Raw genomic sequence first — 15,118 nt, 5'->3', positions numbered from 1 at the left:
ATCAGGTGTTGAGCTGCTCAAGTCTTGCAAAACCATGGAAACTTCACTACAGGTGCTATCGATCCACGCTTTGATTTTTCTTTGCTTTTTGTGGGTCTTTTACATAGTCTTTGGCTTCTTCATGGGGGAATTCAGGCTCTGCGGTTTGTCATTTTGTTGCAACTTGTAGAAGGAATGGATTTCTTGCTTCAGAAGCCTTCGCAGACAGACAAGCGTCTAACACACAGTTCTGTGTTTTTTTTTTTATTCATCCAGCAGTATATATAGATTAAAACCACCTCAGGGAATTTTGGTCTGTTTTACTAATTCACTTGTCTGTCTGGCAAAAAATGAAAGCTTACTAATAACCTTCTGTTCCTAGTTATTCATCCGAGTTGGCTGGGAAAGTGTCTTTTAAGCTGATGATGATTTTAAACATCACTTTTATAAAACAAGATTGAATTCAGAGAGGCAGAGAGTTTTGACAAAGCGCTGCTGTTGCCAAATATGACAGAATCTCTTGACTCTTCTCTGTGAAGCCAGAGATTGTCTGTGAGTGATATGAATCTGTTTTTTTTTTTTTTTTTCTGTCAGCCACAATAAGATGCACAAATGTCATCTGAAGTACCTGATTTACGTTATTAAAAATTTGTAAGAAAACCTCTGTTTAAAAAAAAAAAAAAACCTTTAAATAATCTGTGCAACTTGATGTTCGTATTGTAAGTTCTCTCTTGTCTTAAAATTGCCCTAAATAATAATAAATATTGTTTATATTTTATATATGATTTCATAGTATATTGTTTTATACTTTATTGTAGAAAATGTAATACTACACTTGACACACAATCTTCAAGAATGGTGACAATCAGCCAATGTATATAAAAAACAGCTATTAATATTACAATACGACAAATAACTAACAATAAATGTTAACAAAATGACAGAACCACAAACACACACAAACAAAAGTGTTTGTAGAAACTTTCTTTGTGAAATTGAAACTCCGTATTTGAATGCGTAGCATGTTTTCCTGGTGAGTTTATCAGCCGGCCCTTCGTGTGTTACCCGTGCACGCAAAAAGAGCTGGAAAATGAATTATTGATTAAAAACAAAATTTGTAATTTGCTGGTTGGTATCAAAGGCATCCCTGGGCGCACACGGATGGTAGCGGGCGGCGTTTGAGTTCATTTGCGCCGAGAGACGCTCTATAATTTTGCTGACACGCTGCGGTTGATGAGGGGCCGGGCTTGAAGGATGTTGATTATGGCCTCGGCGCGAAGAATGCTCTTCAGTCCTTTCATCCCTGCTGCTCGCTAATGCAGCACTTTGAAATTGAAATGATGGGGAAATATAATACAGTGGCAAATTAGCCCGTTTGCTGTCCTGCTCACACTGGAACCTCTTTGAACAAGCCTCACAAATACAACACATTCAACACCCTCTAAAACCACATCCCTCAGGCATCAAACCTTCCGCCAGCATTTTCTAAAGACCCATGTTTTCATCTTTTTATTTATTTTTTCTTCATGTGGATACAGGCAGGGCCCACTATAGTGCCAGCTTAGCATTAATCATCAGTGCCAGGCTCTTTTAGCCACACTGTCCATCTCGCTCATGTTCCGTCTGCTCTCTGACCCTATTAACACATAGACCACATCACTGTTCACTAAAAAGATGTCAACTGCCATGTGTACCACAGTAATGAGATCAGGGGCCAGTTTGCCTCAAACTACTGACAGTTTTAAACTTTGCTGCTACTCTGTGTTTGAAGACTACTTGCGTTTCTCGTTGTAGATATGCGTCTCAGACATGATAATTTGGAAGATGTTTGGGTACTACACTTAAAAATTAAGATTCATGTTAACTTCAGTCACAAAATGGGAGTTAATCATAAGCAATGCGATTTTAAAACAATGTAGCTACTTCACTAGCAAGGAAATAAGTAGCATTTCTTACATTATATATTGTTCTTTGACTCTCTAAACATATATTTATGTAAAATTGTGAATCATCTGTATTTGCATTGGCTCGCTTTGCAACAGGTTATTATTTATCTATATAAAAAAGTAAGCTTGCTGTTTACACAAATAAACTGCATTATTACATTATCGTGATGGTCACTGATACTATTAGTAATTTATAGGAAAATAAAGAACACAATTACCACATAGCACATTTATTATCAGTGATATTTACAGCTTACTTGACACACTTTTTTTACTTCAGACGATTGCAAACACCAATGACGGGGTATAACACATTCAAAATATTTACACCAGAGCAGATATTCATGAACAGAAGCTTGGTTATATTCTTAAAAACACAAGCATGCTTTGAAAGTAAACCTATACAATAAACAAAAAACAAAAAAAAAAAAAAAAAAAAATCCTGAAAAAATAATATCATATCACAGTGAAGTTTTGTCTAATCATTCTTACTGACATTAAGCTAGCAACATTATAACTCATATTACTTTTATTGCTGGGCGTATTGCTGTCTATGGTGGTATAGAACATAAAAAAAACCCTGTACAAGTTATATGAAAACTAATACAAGTAGATTAATAATAAAAAAGACTTACTCATGTTTATGATCTCTGCTGGGTCAAGTGGCTTCATTCTTTTTTCTGAGGTACTCCAAAGCTCATTCCTCTCAGCGCGAAGCACACAGTAACATTTAAAAAAACGTGAAGTACAGTCTTGCTGCTTTGTTTGCTGTCATGTGGGCATTTACCCACTGCGAGCTTCACATAGATGATTGTAATATCAATAGCGTGCTCGGCGCGTGGGCGTAGTTGTATTAGATATAATGAAGGGAGACGTGAAAGACTGGACATCGCGTTGTTTTCATATGGATTACTTTATCACAGAATATTTGTTTTTGATAAGAATTGCTCAGTTAAAAGTAGACATGTCAAGCTTTCTATAGATCTATCTCTCATGTCTCTGTGTTGAGTATTTGTTGAGTTATGGTTCATTTTAATGACGCGTTTCTAAATGAAGATCGCGCAGAACCAAGGCGGCAGACAATTTGGAGGACAGAGACATTTTGTACATTCAAGGACCACAAGGAAACATTTTAAAATGCAAATTTCTTCATTTAAATCTTTTTGAATAAATATTGTCTAGATATCATTAGATTATATATCCAAAAATAAAACCAAGACATGTTGTTTTACTTTAACCCTAAAATGAATGAATGAATGAATGAATGAATGAATGAATGAATGAATGAATGACATTATGTACATATGTGTTTTTGTTGAGTATCATATTTGAGACATCTGACTTTTATGGCTGATATAATATGAAACTTTGGAGCTTATACTTGAGGAGAAAAAGAAAGCACCTCAGTTTTAATCGGAGGCCCAAACTTAGCAAAAATGTGCAATTTAGTGCAATTTATATGGCCAAAAAGTAAGATGAATACAGTATGGCAGACTACTTACATGAAATGCATGTAAACATAATTTATTATTCATGGTTTTTCTTGCCAAAAAAGTATAAACTATCAATCAGATGGCAGAAAGCATGTAGTAGATGTCATTACATCATTACGGCCAAAATAACAAAGTTGTCTTTTACACAGAAGCACTGTACATTAAGCCTATCCTTTAATTTGTGTTTTTAATGACTAAGTTTGAGAACAATTCTGCTATGTTTAGCTATAATGGTCTTTAATGTTAAAGTGCTTAAAATAAGAAATGCCTTCGCTCAAAGTAATGTTTAAGAGAAATGAGGTTCTCCTCTGTAATTGTTTTAGTACATTAAGACACATTTAGCTTTTTTCTCTTAAAGTGTTTTAGAATGACCCCTTAAAGGTGGAACCGTAATGACCAACAGAATGAAAACAACCCATATCACTGCTTCCCTTTTTCTCTCCTACTCCTCCGCTCTCTCTCTGAACATGAAAATCTGTGCCGGCTGAAGTGCAGCATGGACTATTTCGAATCAGGAATCATTTGCCCCCTGCCAGAAAGAAAGTGCAAGATATCCAAAGTGACTAGACTGGAGGGGGTGTGAGGGAAAGAAAAAAGAAAGAAAGCAAGCAAGCGAAACCTGAAGATGACCATCTATGATCCATCAGTGGAATCCCACTGTTAACATCCAGACAGCACAAGAAAGCAATTAATTCCGCTGTATTGAGGTCTGTAAGATAAAAACTGCATACTGCAGGACAACTAAAATCTGATTTAGTAATAAAGCACTGTTGAGATCTTTGACCATGTAGTCATAAATGATTCTGTGATATTTATTTTTACTGTAGGAACAGAGCATTTGTTTTTCAGTTGCAAACTTTCTTCAAACCGTCTCAAAAATTTGACTATGACAGTGTTAGTGTTCTCTCTGTGGACGCTCACAGAATGAATAATAACTTTAATGCCATCGAGCTCTTCAGTAGAAGAGGCCTTCAAGCTTTCTTTTTTTCACCCACAATCCTCTGGAGCGAGTGTCAAGGGTACATCTGAATACCCTTAATCAAATTGTGCCACCTTTTCCCCCTCTCCGTTCTCCCTGTTGACTCTAGGTCACTTCTTCTGACTTGCTGGACCTGTGATGATATGAATTAATTCTGTATGATTATATTTTATTACTTTATCCCCGTTTTCACCAAATTTATATCTGTCTGTCACCCGGAGGCTAGTTCTCACAAAGTAACCTCTCTGGTCTGAAAGACACAGTCCTGTGTTTGAAACTCATATTGCTACTTTCAATGGATTCTATGCATAATCCACAGCTTGTGAAACTCATTACTTGTATGTTATGTTATATACAGCACAAGGTATTGTATTTCTGAGATACGTATGTGTAAGTTTAAAGGAGCCCCGTGGTGAACCCCCATGAACTCCTGGGCATGATGGAATAAACCTCCTAATGGGGTCCAAAGTTAACATTTGCCAAGAACCAAATATATGTAAAATTGGCTTTACCATAAACACATTTTGAATTCAGTTAATGCTTATTTTGTTTCAAGTCATTTTTAATGGTTTTATTTAACAAAAATAACCCTAATAAATAAGTTTGCAAGCCTATACCTCATGCTGTTTTGTGTATTTTATGAAAAATTTTTTTTTTATAAATAAATATGGTAACACGTAGTATAGCATGCCTATTTGGTGTTTATTAGTGCTTATAAAGCACATATTCTGCATGACCATATTCAACATCCTTAGTCCTGTTCAATACCTAAATTTAACAACTACATTACTAACTCTTAATAAGCAGCAAATTAGGAGTTTATTGAGGCAAAAGCCATAGTTAATGGTTTGTTAATGGTGAGAATTTGACCTTAAAATAAAGTGTGACCATAAATTCAAAAACATTAGATTATTATTTAACATGTATTCCCAGAAAATTTCAAAAAATGCGCAAACTAGGATTTTAATAGCCCCAAATTTAGTGACAAGGTTGCTCTCATACAAAAATAGAAAACAGAACAGCTCTTGCAATATTTTAAAAGTTACAGTCATCATTTTGTGACATTAAAGCACCTCATTTCACAGACTATACCCTACAATAATAAGAAAAACTAGTTTTAAGCCTTATTTTACAGTCTACTCGTGGGAAGTGCTAATAATGACAAAAGTGAATAAACAAAGCAAATCTCCTAAAAGCGATGTTGTGTTTCTGCACTGTTTATTCAGCCATCCATCTACACTGACGGCTTATATTGTAGCGGTAGCAGATGCGAAGTGGGGTTTCTCTGTGAGGAATTGTGTCGTGTTTCTAGCAGGCACTGTCAGGCTCGCAAGCGTCGACTTCCCATGTGGCGGCCGTGTCAAACCAGCATCCACCCCAGTCACACAGCAACGCTGTTCTACATGACAGCAGGATGTTGACAGTCTTCACACTTCCCCCCATTTTTCCCTGTTTCTTTCACACTGTTTTCAAAGACAAGGAAAATCAGCATCAAAGATCAATCCGTTATCAAAAAATAATTTTAGCCTTCAATTACACTGCATCATGAATGATGCCTTCCCCCTCCGAGACACTGAAATGCATAGTGGGCGTATGACATTCCTGTTCACAAGAAACCCATGTGAACATTTGTTCCCTTCAACATGGCTGCCGTTCTGTGAAAAAAAAGAAAAAAGAAAAAGAGTGGCCACTTGGTCACAATGAGCTGAAACTCCTGACGGAAATATCAATATCCAGGCCGTGAGCGTGGGATGATTTTCTCCGAAAGCCCCTGCTGAGAGCAGAAGGGAAAATCGCAGGGACCAAAATGTCATTATGGGCTCAAATTGTGAGGTGCTGCTCATTAGAGAGAGGGAAAGTGACAGGACTTAAAGGCAGGTAACATTTGTGAGGAAAGATTTCATTAGTAGCTGTCAAAGTCATAACAGTCAACGTGGAGAGATGACAAAGCTCGTAATGAGCCAGATACACATCGGGGAGTAAAGAGGAGTCTACAGGACACTGTAGGAATCAGAATTTAGACACTCTGCGTCCCTTTAAGGAAATGTAATGCACGCTTGGCATTAGTTGGGTATTTGTCAGATGAGTGTTGTTTATATTCAATATAATTATAATCCCTTTATAATATATATGCAAATGTATATTTGACTTTAACCTATGCCAATAAATCCTTCTGTTGCTGCAAAAATTCAATTTTAGCACTTCTGGTTCCATCTTCCTCAAGTCAATGTTTTTTTTTGTTTTGTTTTTTTTGAACGAGTTTTTCATTAAATGCCTGAAATAATGTCTTCAGTTTACACAAGCACAAGATAATTTAACATAAAAAAAAAAAAAAAAAAAAAAAAAAAAAAAAACCTTTTACTTGTCTGGAAGATGTCAGTTTCTGGTTAAATGGGACTATAGAATTTGTAGGGGTCATTAAACATCACGTCACTGTATAAAGACCAAAATGTTTGTTGCAAGCTTAGTAATGGTGACACTAAGGTCGGCCTATAAAAATATGTCACTGTTACAGCACTCTATGAAGGGTGGTATACTGTAACATGGTGGTTAAAGGATTAGTTGAAAGTGACATGACATACAGCCAAGTATGGTGACCCATACTCAGAATTTGTACTTTGCATTTAACCCTTCCAAAGTGCACACACACAGCAGTGAACACACTGCCATTTATTGCTGCGGCACCCGGGGAGCAGTTGGGGGTTCGTTTGCCTTGCTCAAGGGCATCTCAGTCGTGGTATTGAGGGTGGAGAGAGTGCTGTACATTCACTCCCCCTAACTACAATTCCTGCTGGTCCGAGTCTCAAACTCACAACCTTTGGATTACGAGTCCAACTTGCTAACCAGTAGGCCACGACTTCCCCAGACGTTCACTTCCAGAGTAAAAATCTCCAGATAATTTACTCACCCCCATGTCATCCAAGATTTTCATGTGTTTCCATCTTCAGTCGAGAAGAAATTAAGGTTTTTGAGGAAAACATTCCAGGAATTTTCTCCATATAGTGAACTTTAAATGGGAACCAATGGGTTAAAGGTCCGAATTGCAGTTTCAATGCAGCTTCAAAGGTTCTACATGATCCCAGCCATGGAGTAAAGGTCTTATCTAGCAAAACGATAAGTCATTTTGTAAGAAAAAAAAAAAAATATATATAGATGCTTTGTAACCAGAAATGCTCATCTTGCTCTAGCTCTGCGATGCATGTCCACGACTTCATGCATCGCGTAATCACGTTGGAAATGTCATGCGAGATTAGTTCTTTTTCTGTGTAGTTCAGTTCAAAAAGGTATGGTAGTGTGAAAACTAGGGGTGTAAATCCGATGGTTCGTCACAATATAATACGATATCGTTTCTCATACCCAGCCATATGATATTTGCCATTACTTAAAAAAATTCTACGATATGATTTCGATACGATTCGATACAGGAGAATATCAATCGATATGTCAATATTATTATATTATATAACTGTTTTAACAACCTACATTTTTATCAACTCACAAATAGGGCTGCATGATAAATATGTGTATAAACAGATTTAATAAACAGATTTAAATGCTTATATTGATTCAACGTGACGATTTCTCAATTTCATAATCGTACGATTGTATCATCTGCGTTTTTTTTTTTGCGTACCTTGTCAGAGAACTACGGCTCTGTTTAGTAAATGCTGCTCCGTCTGAAAGCAGGTGATGGAGATTTACTACTAATCATAGAACCAGCTTTACTGACAAGATGTGCATGACAGTTGCATTCGATTAATCGTGCAGCTCTACTCATAAATGCAGCCAAAACATATAACATGAACATTTATCGTAAATCCGCACTAGGAAACAAAACAAACAAGGTTCTCCAGTTGTAGAAAAAAAAATACATTAATGTATATTAAAAAAAAAATACAAAAATAAAGCTGTTAAAACTTTATTTGATACTTTTTTCGCCTGCTACTATGGGCTCAGTGCTAAAAACCTTTTCTATAGATAACCAAATTGCAAGCAATAGCAGAAAATAAGTGCAATATAACATTGAAACTGCAATTTGGACCTTCAGTCCGTTGGCTCCCATTGAAGTTCACTACATGGAGAAAAACCTTGAAATGTTTCCTCAAAAACCTTCATTTCTTTTCGACTGAATAAAGAAAGATATGAACATCTTGGATGACATGGGGATGAGTAAATGATCTTAAAATTGGTATTCTGAAAGTGAACTAATTCTTTAAAAATACAGGCTGGTGAGGTTGCAGGTTGAAATCCATCATCATCATCGTGCTCTTGAGCATGGCGTTTTACACCAGGTTGCTCCAGAGGGACTGACCCTGTATACCATTACATGGTGCAGATCAGAGTCGCGGTCCATGTAGTGATATGTATTTGCTCTGCCAAACACTAGGCAGCAGAATGGTACCTCATAAGATTTCCGTTTTGGCCAAAATTTCATTTGCAGATAAGACAAACCCAAAATTAAATGTTTATTCCTAGGGATATGTCGATTGTAAATGTATCCTTACTGCTGAAACACATTGAAGTAATGTGTTTCCATCTAATTACAAATGCACTGCTACACCCAGTTGTATCTTTTTGTGTGTGTGTGTTTGTGTGTGTGTGTGTGTGTGTGTTGATTAGAGTTTTGAGCCATTAACTTAGCAACATATTGGAATCCACTGAGAGCAGACAGTCAAACAGCCCACTTTGCATTGGAACGGAGCCATTCTGTTCTATCTAATGTTCTAAAGAACACTAAGAAGTGACCAACTTTATGTAACATTATACTGTAGGTTTTAGAGTGACAGGTGGCATAGGTTGAGGTTAATTTTAATATAATACAGTAGTGGTACAAAAGCAACGACTACCCTAAAGTGTCTAATGCCTTCTGACCAACTGATCTTTCTCTTTTTCCTCTCTCTTAAGTATATGGGAGGGGTGCTAAAGCTTTTAGCTACATGATGCATGTTTTCTAGCCTAGGGCTTGTTTAGCCAGGATTTGTGAGAATCCTTGTACTAGGCAGGGATCGGGGAAAGCACTCATATCACTCTGTGCCCTGGTATACATCCCCAAGTGTGGCTAGAGGATGTTTTCCTTTGAGAGAGTTCTCAGCCTGCTCTTCTGTCTGTCTGTGCTGCAGAAAAACAGACAAGAAATAAAAAGAATCTAGATCTAAGTGTGTGTGTTTCATGACATCAATAGCAGGAACAACCAAAAGCATCGAAACAACAACTTAGGGAAGAACAGCAAAGTAGGATGGCTTGTCTAGCATGTTTGTTTACTCTAGTTTTTGAAAGTGTTTTGTGTCAGTGGACAGTGTGTTTTAAGTTGAGAGACTTTCATTCCACACATCCGTGAGTGAATCTCACAAAACTTTAGTTTAGTAGTACAGCATACATTTTTTTATTTTCTTAAAAATAACATGCATTCATTAATTATTAACAATAAGAATAGTAACCAATAGAAAAGCAATCGGAAAGTAAATCATCAAAAGAAAAGGAGTCTGGAATTATTTTTTTTGTTTGTTTTTTTCTTTTTTTTGTGCATGACAAGTAAGCACATATATAACAACTAATATATTTTATTTGCATAAGTAAAAAAAGGGGAAGTGTGCTTACTGTGTAAAATAGTATATAACAAATGCTTACAAATGTAAAATAGTATATCATTATTATTATAACAATTGTATCATTATTGTAATGTAAATATAAAATATGATACAAATAAAATATAAATATGTATAAAAGTAGTCATTATATCAGTATTTACTTTACACTGATTTATAAATCATTGAAATCTCATAAAAATAGCCATCTGAAAAATTGAGGTTGACAGAATTTACTTAGTAAGAATACAGTTCAGAAAGGTGTTTAATAATCATGAAAGTAATGTTAAAAACCTGCAAAAAATAATTTCAACATCTTAAATAAGGCTTTGTTTTATGTAAAAATTGAAATATATAATCATCATAATTTATTTTATTTAATTTATTTATTTATTTATCTTTTGATTTTGGGGTGAACATTTCTATAAAACATGTTTTTTGAGATCCACCCCCATTTAAACATTAAAAATTGGACTGTTTTTCTGTCTAAATCAGTGTATTTTAGGTGATAGCGACTCTCTCGCAGGTGTTTCCTGCTGTAGTTATTTATCTGTGGAAAAAAATACCACCAACAACAAAACGTATCTTTTCTAGGACTTTCAGTGGGTAAATTACCCAGGCTCATAGAGTCAAATGTGTTTCCAGCAGAGCACACATACATCTTCCTAAGATCTCGGCCGAGTGTGTGATTACACTCATCAGTGCTTATTGCATTCTGCCATGCAGGGCACAGTCAAGGCTCATGATACAAATATGCTTTTTAGCCATCCTTTCCTATAACATTTACACTGGAATCGACGTGCAGACCATCTCGTAAGATGCCGGTGATACTGCTGATACTCCTTATGGCTCCTTAATGAGCATTGAAGCTCAGAGGAGCATCTGAGGGGGACTTGCTCAGAGATGTCAATGGGCTCAATCTCAACTCAGTCCACCTCTGAGCATCGATTACTCAGTCAGCATCCCGGAGTCCCGGCGGTCGGGTGTATCCTACCGGAGCACTGCATTAAACAGTGGCCGGGCATGAAGTAGCAGTTTATCAGTCAGAGGTGAATAGCAATCGATGCAGGCATAAGGATGGATATGGAAATGCTTTTGTAGGCAGAGCCGGCGAGTCTGAGGCAGTTGAACGATGATAAATCAATCTAGCATGTTATGACAGTGAAAGAGCGCATGATTGTGGAGTCTGCTTGTGTGCGTGTCGCTTCTTACTGGACACACGATTGGCTTGCAGTAGCTGTGGTCACACAGTGGATTTGTGGTGAACTCTGCTGCCTTTGATCAGCAGACTGGAACCTGGCAGAGAGAGAGAACGAAAGAGAGAGGGACTGAGGTGAACCCAGCTGTAGAGGTCACACAGAGGGTTCCGGCGGGAACCGTGACCCCTCTCAGGGATGAAGTGACAGGCTGGTGAAGGGAATAAATGCCCTTTGCTGCCTTAAAACATTTCCAGGCTTCAAGAGAACAGATGCACGTGTGGTCTAAATAAGAGCTTGGCTCATAATGGATTGATTTGATGAGATATAAACACAGACATCCTGCTATTACAGAACGAGAAGGGCTTTTACATGGTGAGTTGATTATGTTTTAAAAAATGCAGATAAACTTTGCTTTTAAACTCTCATTCAGGAAACATAAGTGCACATTTGTGGAAAGCCGCTCTCTTGGTGTTCCTCAGTTGTTCCGCTTAGAGGGGTGCTCTAAACCTCTAACCTGATATATTCGAATTTCAGAAATTAATTTGGCCCAAAACACTTAGTATGCGGATTCTGTTTTGTGAGGAGCCAAAGCCAAAAACCTTTGCTTAAAGCTTCTTTTTCTCCCATAAAACCTGTAAAACACACAACCGGCGTTAAAAAAAAACTGACACCGACTTGTTACCTCACATCGCCTGCATTTGGTCCTCAAAAAAGTTGTGCTTGTACACAGCCAACTGACATGTACATTCTGTGCCTGCTTGAGAGGAAATGACTGTCTATACCAGCAGGTGGCGATAGTCTGTATTCGTTGTTCAAAGCCAAAACCAAGACTGCAGATATACAAATCCTGCAATTTTTTTGCCAAATTTTGAATGAATAAATCAGAACTATGTCAGTACATTTAAATCACAATGCTATATGGACTAGTGTCTGTGAATATTAAGCCACAAAAATACTATTTAAATATGAATCCTGCATGTTCTGTTTGAATGAATGGCGCAGAAGCGCGGTTTCATTTACTACACACATACTGAAGCGCACATGACGCCCGCTTTGTTTTCAGCCTCTGCTGCCAATATATTAGTACATGAACACATGAACATGATCTCTAGAACTGCTCTGAGAGTCACTTTGTTAGCATTTTACAGTTTCTATTTAGAAAAACTATCGTCATATCAAATACAAACAGAAACCTAAAGCAATCTGTCAAAATAAAAGTTCAATTTAACATGAAGAAACAGTAACAGAAATATATTACTTAATGTAATGATAGTACTACTACTACTAATCAAATTAATTTTCAAACGATATTTTAAAGGAATATTTACCAGAATTTATTTACCAGAAAAATATAAATGCACAACAGTTTTTTTTTTTTGTTGTTGAAAAATATATATATATTTTTTTAAATACAATTAATTAATTAGAGATGATTTTGGTTATAGAAATGTGTGAAACCATTGAAATGGAATCTAGAAAATGTAATTGCTGTTAAATTGTGTAATTTTCATGATTTCAATTAATTCAACTTTATTATTATTATTATTATTATTATTATTATTATTATTATTTAATCATTAAAACAGAATCTAGAAAAAGAAAAATGCAAAAAAAAAAAAAAAAATTTTTTTTTAATGGAATTTGGGGGAAAAAATTAACTGATTTCATAGGGCCCTACATTTCGAATATAAGCCACGTTGATCCATTGGTCTTCATTTTCTTCATTCCAGACAGCTAAGATTGGTATGTAAATAATCCTATTTATTAATATTTTTGCATATTGAAATCCTCAGGTAAGACGAAGATGTAAAATGTAAAAACGATGTATTAAAAATAGAAGTTTTCCTTTGTTTTTTTAAATGCTTCACATACATACGACAAAGTGGTCGAAACGATCCGTTAACACAGATCCGTGAAAATGACTAAAAACATTTCATTTAAGAAACTCTATGTGCCTGCACACATACCTATAGACTGAACATGTAATACATGCCATTTTCACCAATTCAAGTTTTTGTAGTTTACACAGAGGCAATAACTGTATAATTTTCGAAAGCTTTGAAACCTGTTTTCGAAAGTTTGCATTATCAGGCCCCTAAAACATAAATGAACAGCCAAAATACATTAAAAGTTTTCAATTTTTATGTAAAACCGTTGTATAAACACCCCCTTAGAAGAACAGTCTGTGAGTGCCCTCTTGACTTCATCGTTTGTTTGCTTTTGTTTTCCGTCTCATGCACTGGTTCGCTAAGCTGAATAGCCAATCGGAGTAAGCTCTCTTACCAAACACCTGACACTGATTCAACATGCTCAATCGGCCAATAAGCCACCGACAGGATCCAACTAGTGCCAATGGTGTGTAACACACCGCATAAACTGTCCTTGCTGACATTTCGGCTTTGTGTGTCAGCCATAGGAGCACTAGTAGTGTCAATGTAAATCTAGTAAATAAAATGCATTTTATAGTTGTTGATATTCTGTAGAGTCTTATTTTGACTGTTTTTACCCATCGGATGGAAACATGTTTTGGACTGATGGCGAGATTAACTCTAAGCCAGGCCTCACTTAGGCCTGATCTCAGCCTTTGCCTGTCTGCTTGCTCCATTCACCCCTGGCCCTCATGTCAGCTGGAGTCTGGACAGCGCTCACATTCTTCACCCTGTATAATAAAGATTGCTCTCAAAGCAATTATCTACTGATAAAAATAATTCTGTGTAATAAGCCACAGAACTGTGAGGCTGCAAGACAGGGATATTGAGGTCATTTTCATTACAGCTGATGTTATTGTGAGAGCTTATTTGTGGTAGTTGTGTTGTCAGATAAGGATTTAGTCAATTCTTGGTCTGGACTTGCTATTTATTAAATTATTTTGTTGTTGCAGGGCTGCTTAGGGTGATTAAAACACTTAAAATGATTTCTATTTATGCCGCTGGGTCAACTTCAGTGAAAGTATTATAATTATTATTAATTAAATTTACTTTCTTAAGTGTAATTTATTAAACAAATAAATGAAACCCATTAATGACTTTGTGTACACACACACTCGCACACATATAAATACATGTGTGTGTGTGTGTGTGTGTGTGTGTGTGTGTGTGTGTGTGTGTGTGTGTGTGTGTGTGTGTGTGTGTGTGTGTGTGTCATTTATTGTCTGTTTGTTACCGGATTTGGCCCAATATTTTGTTTAAATGCAAATCAGTTTGCAAGCTATTTGCAATAGCTTTCTGTGATGACAATGAATGTACTTTTAATCTAATCAAATGTTTTACACCCCCCCCCACTTTCTCCATGAATTTTTGTGTACGCAGGGCATTGATTGACCTGATTCATTGCACTGAATATTTATCTGTTGTGTTTAACCTGTTTTTATATGCAAATGCACAATGTTTATTTCTTTTTCAGAGAAAATCTGAGAGGAACAGCCTTAAATATTAACAATGTTTTTATTCAAAACAGCAGCTGTCATTTTCAATCCATTTTTGGAGTTTCAAAGGTTTTGGCCCAGACCAGGAAACACAGAGCTTCACCAAAATAAAATGGACGCAATGCAGTGCACGGCCCTCTCCATTCCCCTGTGTGGTCCATTAGAATGTGTGGGTCATGAGTTTTTGCCCCAGCTGTCTGATTAAATGGACAGATTGACTTTTGGCTGAGAGAGCTGCTTCATCCACTAGTCCTCCTGCCCCCCTCTCTCTCTCACATGCACACACTATACACACCCCTGCATGTGCACCGAAATCATTGGCTTAGTGTTGGCTTATTTTAAATGAGCTTCCTGCATGCACAAGTTCATCTGTGTATGTTGTACGTCTGCGTGTGTGAGTGTTTCCCACATTCTCGAGTCTGAAACTATATCACTGAAAACAATAAGCAAGAAAACAGTATTAATCTTAACCGGCCTCTGACTTGCGTTGTTATTTCTTCTGTGCCTCTCTGC

The 15,118-nt window shown here is 36.5% G+C and overlaps 1 protein-coding gene across 9 annotated transcripts in view; it reads left to right on the top strand.

The window, feature by feature from the left end:
- nlgn1 (neuroligin 1) overlaps positions 1–15,118 on the top strand; it is a 271,832-nt gene that overhangs the window by 136,748 nt on the left and 119,966 nt on the right. The window lies entirely within an intron of this gene.

Source organism: Cyprinus carpio, chromosome B11 (genome assembly GCF_018340385.1).
Source record: "Cyprinus carpio isolate SPL01 chromosome B11, ASM1834038v1, whole genome shotgun sequence".
NCBI lineage: Eukaryota > Metazoa > Chordata > Actinopteri > Cypriniformes > Cyprinidae > Cyprinus > Cyprinus carpio.
Note: the sequence above shows the minus strand (reverse complement) of the source record. Positions and strands in the feature narration are given on the sequence as shown.